Genomic DNA, 7,714 nt, shown 5'->3' with positions numbered 1-7,714 from the left:
CACCTTACAATGACTATGGAACTTAGGATCAGAGAGCCAGTGATAGATATGCAGCTGCTAAGTGCTTTCCAGAATTGTACTTTTGTATGATGCCTCGATCACTTCTGCATCCAGGTGTCTGTGCCAGCCCAAGGGGCCTAGTGAACACAGCTCATGATGAGGTTCTCTTAATGAAGGGGCGGTATGATAGATATTGTTACGAGATATCGTAACAATAGCTCATGATGAGGTTCTCTTTATGAAGGGGCGGTATGATAGATATTGTTACGAGATATCGTAACAATATGATAGAGTAAACGCCCAGTATGCATGCTTGGTTGCGGGTTCGAGGTGCCGACGCGCGAAATGCCTAGACGCGGGCTCGAGGAATCGGCACTCGATGCGCTTATTCGCACAGTCCGAGGTGCCGACGCGCGCAATGCTTAGTCTCGAGCTCGAGGAGTCGACACTCGATGTGCTCATTTACGCACTCCGAGGTGCCGACGCACGAAATGCCTAGACGTGGGCTCGAGGAGTCGACACTTGATGCACTCATTCGCGCAGTCCGAGGTGCCGACGCACGAAATGCCTAGTCTCGAGCTCAAGGAGTCGACACTCGATGTGCTTATTCGCGCAGTCCGAGGTACCGACGAGCGAAATGCCTAGAGGAGGGCTCGAGGAGTCGACACTCGATGTGCTTATTCGCGCAGTCCGAGGTACCGACGAGCGAAATGCCTAGACGAGGGCTCGAGCCGAGGAGTCGACACTCGATGCGCTCATTCGCGCAGTCCGAGGTGCCGACGCACGAAATGCCTAGTCTCGAGCTCGAGGAGTCGACACTCGATGCGCTCATTCGCGCAGTCCGAGGTGCCGACGCACGAAATGCCTAGTCTCGAGCTCGAGGAGTCGACACTCGATGTGCTTATTCGCGCAGTCCGAGGTACCGACGAGCGAAATGCCTAGAGGAGGGCTCGAGGAGTCGACACTCGATGCGCTCATTCGCGCAGTCCGAGGTGACGACGCACGAAATGCCTAGTCTCGAGCTCGAGGAGTCGACACTCGATGTGCTTATTCGCGCAGTCCGAGGTACCGACGAGCGAAATGCCTAGTCTCGAGCTCGAGGAGTCGACACTCGATGTGCTTATTCGCGCAGTCCGAGGTACCGACGAGCGAAATGCCTAGAGGAGGGCTCGAGGAGTCGACACTCGATGCGCTCATTCGCGCAGTCCGAGGTGCCGACGCACGAAATGCCTAGTCTCGAGCTCGAGGAGTCGACACTCGATGCGCTCATTCGCGCAGTCCGAGGTGCCGACGCACGAAATGCCTAGTCTCGAGCTCGAGGAGTCGACACTCGATGTGCTTATTCGCGCAGTCCGAGGTACCGACGAGCGAAATGCCTAGACGAGGGCTCAAGGAGTCGACACTCGATGCGCTCATTCGCGCAGTCCGAGGTGCCGACGCACGAAATGCCTAGTCTCGAGCTCGAGGAGTCGACACTCGATGCGCTCATTCGCGCAGTCCGAGGTGCCGACGCACGAAATGCCTAGTCTCGAGCTCGAGGAGTCGACACTCGATGTGCTTATTCGCGCAGTCCGAGGTACCGACGAGCGAAATGCCTAGACGAGGGCTCAAGGAGTCGACACTCGGTGCGCTCATTCGCGCAGTCCGAGGTGCCGACGCACGAAATGCCTAGTCTCGAGCTCGAGGAGTCGACACTCGATGCGCTCATTCGCGCAGTCCGAGGTGCCGACGCACGAAATGCCTAGTCTCGAGCTCGAGGAGTCGACACTCGATGTGCTTATTCGCGCAGTCCGAGGTACCGACGAGCGAAATGCCTAGAGGAGGGCTCGAGAAGTCGACACTCGATGCGCTCATTCGCGCAGTCCGAGGTGACGACGCACGAAATGCCTAGTCTCGAGCTCGAGGAGTCGACACTCGATGTGCTTATTCGCGCAGTCCGAGGTACCGACGAGCGAAATGCCTAGTCTCGAGCTCGAGGAGTCGACACTCGATGTGCTTATTCGCGCAGTCCGAGGTACCGACGAGCGAAATGCCTAGAGGAGGGCTCGAGGAGTCGACACTCGATGCGCTCATTCGCGCAGTCCGAGGTGCCGACGCACGAAATGCCTAGTCTCGAGCTCGAGGAGTCGACACTCGATGCGCTCATTCGCGCAGTCCGAGGTGCCGACGCACGAAATGCCTAGTCTCGAGCTCGAGGAGTCGACACTCGATGTGCTTATTCGCGCAGTCCGAGGTACCGACGAGCGAAATGCCTAGACGAGGGCTCAAGGAGTCGACACTCGATGCGCTCATTCGCGCAGTCCGAGGTGCCGACGCACGAAATGCCTAGTCTCGAGCTCGAGGAGTCGACACTCGATGCGCTCATTCGCGCAGTCCGAGGTGCCGATGCGCGAAATTCCTAGTCTCGAGCTCAAGGAGTCGACACTCGATGCGCTCATTCGCGCAGTCCGAGGTGCCGACGCACGAAATGCCTAGCCTAGAGCTCGAGGAGTCGATACTCGATGCGCTCATTCGCGCAGTCCGAGGTGCCGATGCGCGAAATTCCTAGTCTCGAGCTCAAGGAGTCGACACTCGATGCGCTCATTCGCGCAGTCCGAGGTGCCGACGCACGAAATGCCTAGCCTAGAGCTCGAGGAGTCGACACTCGATGCGCTCATTCGCGCAGTCCGAGGTGCCGATGCGCGAAATTCCTAGTCTCGAGCTCAAGGAGTCGACACTCGATGCGCTCATTCGCGCAGTCCGAGGTGCCGACGCACGAAATGCCTAGCCTAGAGCTCGAGGAGTCGATACTCGATGCGCTCATTCGCGCAGTCCGAGGTGCCGATGCGCGAAATTCCTAGTCTCGAGCTCAAGGAGTCGACACTCGATGCGCTCATTCGCGCAGTCCGAGGTGCCGACGCACGAAATGCCTAGCCTAGAGCTCGAGGAGTCGACACTCGATGCGCTCATTCGCGCAGTCCGAGGTGCCGACGCACGAAATGCCTAGCCTAGAGCTCGAGGAGTCGATACTCGATGCGCTCATTCGCGCAGTCCGAGGTGCCGATGCGCGAAATTCCTAGTCTCGAGCTCAAGGAGTCGACACTCGATGCGCTCATTCGCGCAGTCCGAGGTGCCGACGCACGAAATGCCTAGCCTAGAGCTCGAGGAGTCGACACTCGATGCGCTCATTCGCGCAGTCCGAGGTGCCGACGCACGAAATGCCTAGCCTAGAGCTCGAGGAGTCGATACTCGATGCGCTCATTCGCGCAGTCCGAGGTGCCGATGCGCGAAATTCCTAGTCTCGAGCTCAAGGAGTCGACACTCGATGCGCTCATTCGCGCAGTCCGAGGTGCCGACGCACGAAATGCCTAGCCTAGAGCTCGAGGAGTCGACACTCGATGCGCTCATTCGCGCAGTCCGAGGTGCCGACGCACGAAATGCCTAGCCTAGAGCTCGAGGAGTCGATACTCGATGCGCTCATTCGCGCAGTCCGAGGTGCCGATGCGCGAAATTCCTAGTCTCGAGCTCAAGGAGTCGACACTCGATGTGCTTATTCGCGCAGTCCGAGGTGCCGACGCACAAATGCCTGGTCTCGAGCTCGAGGAGTCGACACTCCATGTGCTTATTCGCGCACTCAGAGGTGCCGACACACGAAATGCCTAGACGCGGGATCGAGGAGTCAACGCTCGATGCACTTATTCGCGCAGTTGGAGGCACTGATGCACAATATGCTTAGGCGAGGGTCCGAGATGTCCACGCGCGTTGTGCTTGACCGCCGAGTCGGAGACTCCTACGCGCAAAATGCTTAGCCGCGGTACGAGGATCGCGTGCGCTATGTGCTTGGTCACGAATTCCGAAACACCAGCGCTGAAATGCTTGGCCGAGGATTCCGCGCGCGAAACTTGATCGCAAAGTCCGCGTTGCCGCTGCTCAGAATGCCTAGCCGCGGGGCTGAGACGTCTATAGACGTAGGGATCAGCCACGCTACTGCGATGTCCGCGTAGCGCCCGTTTTGCCACGTCGAGATTACGGCATATTACGGCGAGTGGAGACCAGTGATGCGAACTCAGGTCAACGTTTTATCCCTAAAATGAATCCCCAGAAATCCCTAGATTAAAGGAAAATCCCTAGATTTTCTTTGTTTACTTGTTAATGTGGCAATTTCAGCTTTAACAAAGTCTCAGCGCAGTTCACTTTTTGTCCCATTTGTTTTACATTTTATCAGAGATAAATAAATGTGTATTAGCCGCATCTGTAGCTTTTTTCTTAATTTTTTTTGTACAGTTATCATGCATAGAGGGTCGACAGATGGGACCACCAGATAGAGGGGGAGTCAGCAACGACACTCTGCTGACTCCCTCTGTATCTGAAGTGAACTTCGAGCAGACGACTCCCGTTTCACCGCACCGCCTTTCGAGCTGCTCCTTCAGCAGGCTCATCTTCACGCGCAAAGAACCCATGTAGCCCTTTAAAAAAAGAATGGTTCCAATTTGAAAGAGCTGGACATTGTCTGGTAAGCCCCGTCATCACATCAAGGTATTTTATTCAGACAACATTAACAGTCTTTTTATGATGCGCACAGAAAAACGAACATGTTGGACTTCGTTAAAGTCCCCTTCTCGCCTGAAATAGAACACTCAGAAGCGGTGAAATGGCGTACCTCACCGTACAGTTCTTTATTTATCAAAGTCTCAATCAAAGATTGTCAAACAGTATAGTTGGAGCGACTAAGAAATGACATCACGAGAAATTGACATCCCCAAAAATGTAATCTTGCTAGTTATAGAGCAGTGATTAAGATATAGAGTTGGTAATTACAAAATCAGAAAATGGTTCCTTAAAACTGAGAATATATATGTTGTTTTGGTTGCGCAGCACGTTGCAACGAAGTGGTCTAGCATACGTGGAAAATGCTTTTCTTTAAAAAAAAACGCTGCACAGTAGCACTTTCTTCAATAACATAAAAACAAGTACGACGCAAATGATACTGTATGCAAAGATAACGTAAACGCGCGTGCAGTGTCGATGTTGACGCGTTAAGATGGGTTTCTTAACACTCTAGAATTATTATATGGCACACAAACAAGGAATTAAGACGCGCACACAATCTTAAACTCTTAATCATCGTACATATCTTTGTTCACCCTCTTCAAATGAGAAGGAGTGATCTTGAAGCTGTAACAGCAGCTCTCCATCAAGGTTCTTTGCGTGCAGCAAACCGCACAACGCGTCTGTCGACAATCTGTCTTTGCTTTGTTTTCAGCAGGTTGACTTGCGAAAATACGCGTTCGACAGCAGCGCTGGAGTGTGGTAGGCACAAAAGGTTCTTCATAAAGCTTGACAGCAGGGGGTACTCTTGTGATCCGTCTCCTTTTTTCATTTGAGACACTTTGTGCCAGAACTGGCTCGCAGTCAAGGCAACGTGGTCGCTCGATCAGCTCCATGTTGCGAAGAAGTCGCCATTCCCTGTCCAGTTCGTTCACTTCATTTTCTTTCACGATCAGGGGAAAGGAGACCGCAAGCGACGCGATCGATGGTACTGTCTTTCCCAGGACAACTTTCGGGTCTATGACTCGAAGGTTTTTCATCTGTTCACTTTTTAGGGGGAACCGCAGGTATATATCTGGTGAGCTGCTTCAATAAAAAACTCTAAACACCGCAGCCGACAGTTGTGAACCTGATTATCGTATAAGCCGTGCGTGTTACCGGCTAGTGCGGCAGTTGCCTTTGCTCCGAGGTAAATTTCTTCCAATGGCAGGAACTTGGCTGGGTCTTTGTACCGCACATCGGACAACGGCGTGGCCTCCAGGTAGTCTCGCTTGATCGATGTAGCATTCCATGCTTGAAGTAGTAAAGGCAAGGCGCAGAAGACCAGGACTCAGGAAGAAGAACACAAACGACAGGACCAGCGACAGATCGGCGCTGGTCCTGTCGTTTGTGTTCTTCTTCCTGAGTCCTGGTCTTCTGCGCCTTGCCTTTACTACTTCAAGCATGAACCAACTAGCCCAAGCAAGATTTTTACTTGTAGCATTCCAGTATGCATTTCAGCATGGCCGAAACCTTTTCATGGATCGAGTGAATTCTGGTTTCTTCCGACTGCATTTCCTTATTTAGGTTAGTGAAAAAAGGCAGGACGTACTCAAGAAACTCGAGGTAGAGTTTCGTTGACGGGTCAGTCAGTTTCTCCAGAATGGCTTCTGCAGCGAGCAGGCGGTCGTCAGTGGCTGCTTCTTTGAAAAACAAAATCAGGGCAGGCATCTGCTCAAGCAAGCGTGTCACAACAACTTGGAGAGACAGCCACCTTGTTTGGCTTGGGTGCAAGAGCTTAATTGTGCGGTTTCACCTCTGCCAGCTTCTGGAATTCTTGGAAGGCAGATATGTCTGCTTCGGCGACAAAGAGTAATTGAAAACATCGCGTGCCAGATCTTCAACTCCTCTTGGAAGTGTTTTACGCGTATACGAGGCGCACAGATGGAACGAATGGCAAACGCACTTCATAATGAAGAGGCCTGGAATTTCTGCTTGTAGCAGCGACGCGACGGAATGATGTGCACCCACCATTACGTTCGCTCCGTCGGCCGCAAAACCAATCAAATTTTTGTCGCACGGAATTTCCGCAGCACTGAACACCGCCTTTAAGCTAGTGTAGAGAGAGCTGGCAGTCGCATCACTGACTGGTACTAAGTCCAAACACGCATCCATTATGCCGCCGTCGGCGTTCATTACTCGGGCGACAAGTGACAGATATGCTTCACCGTAGCCCTGTCAGTGGATTCGTCCACCAGAAAGGAGAACTTCTGTGTTCGCAAAAGCTCACAGAGCTCTTCGCGACTCTCCTCTCCAAGCACATTCTTTATGATTGCAGCGCACTTTGTCCGGTGGCAACTTAAGTTCTTTGCAATCTGCGAGTCGTCACACGACGCCTTGACAACATCAACTAAATGCCCCATGGCATTAAAGGTACATTGTGTTCCGTGACGAACGCGGCAAGTCTGATTTCAGCCTCTTTGACCGATTTGTCTACTTGAGTTTGCCCACTTATTGAAGGCATGGATGTCAGCGCGCGGGCCGATTGCAAGCTTGCAGCGCTTTTCTTGTGCTTGGAGCTTGCAAGGTGGCGGTCGATTTCTGATTTTCCACATTTACAATCGGATCTGCATGCTTTGCAGGAAAAGTACAAGGGCCCTTTTTTACTGGCTGACAACCACCCTGTGTGCTTCGGATCCGCTTCCCATTTGGTCAAATATTTTTGGTCGTACGCTTTCGCTTTCTTTTTGCTTGGCTCACTATCATCAAAGTCTCCTGGTCCAGAAGTTGCCATTTGACATGCAGCACGTTTGAACGGTGAAGGTACGCGGTGAGCGTAAACGTTGCGCGTTTATGCTGACACTACAAGTCAAAGTTCAACCTTTTCTTTCGTAGAGCAGCAGTCACTCGTAGCGCCGGAGATCACACGCACGATTAAACAGTTTGAAAGTCATATGGTTTCGTTTTACCTCACTGTGCAGCAGCCGATTATTTCGCGTTGGAGAACTGCTGTCGCCATCTATCGGCTTGGCAGAACACCAAAAATAGATTAGCAGTAACAAGCATTTTTCATAGTATTTTCTGTTTGGAAGGCAATATAATCAGATACGCCTGCCTTGAGGCCGCTTAAAGTAACAATTATACGGCCTCTTAAAATCCCTAGATTTCACAAAAAGACGCTAGATCCCTAAAGCAAAGAGAAAATCTC

This window comes from Dermacentor andersoni, chromosome 8, assembly GCF_023375885.2.
Source record: "Dermacentor andersoni chromosome 8, qqDerAnde1_hic_scaffold, whole genome shotgun sequence".
In the NCBI taxonomy this organism is placed as follows: Eukaryota; Metazoa; Arthropoda; class Arachnida; order Ixodida; family Ixodidae; genus Dermacentor; species Dermacentor andersoni.
This window is presented reverse-complemented; position numbering follows the sequence as displayed.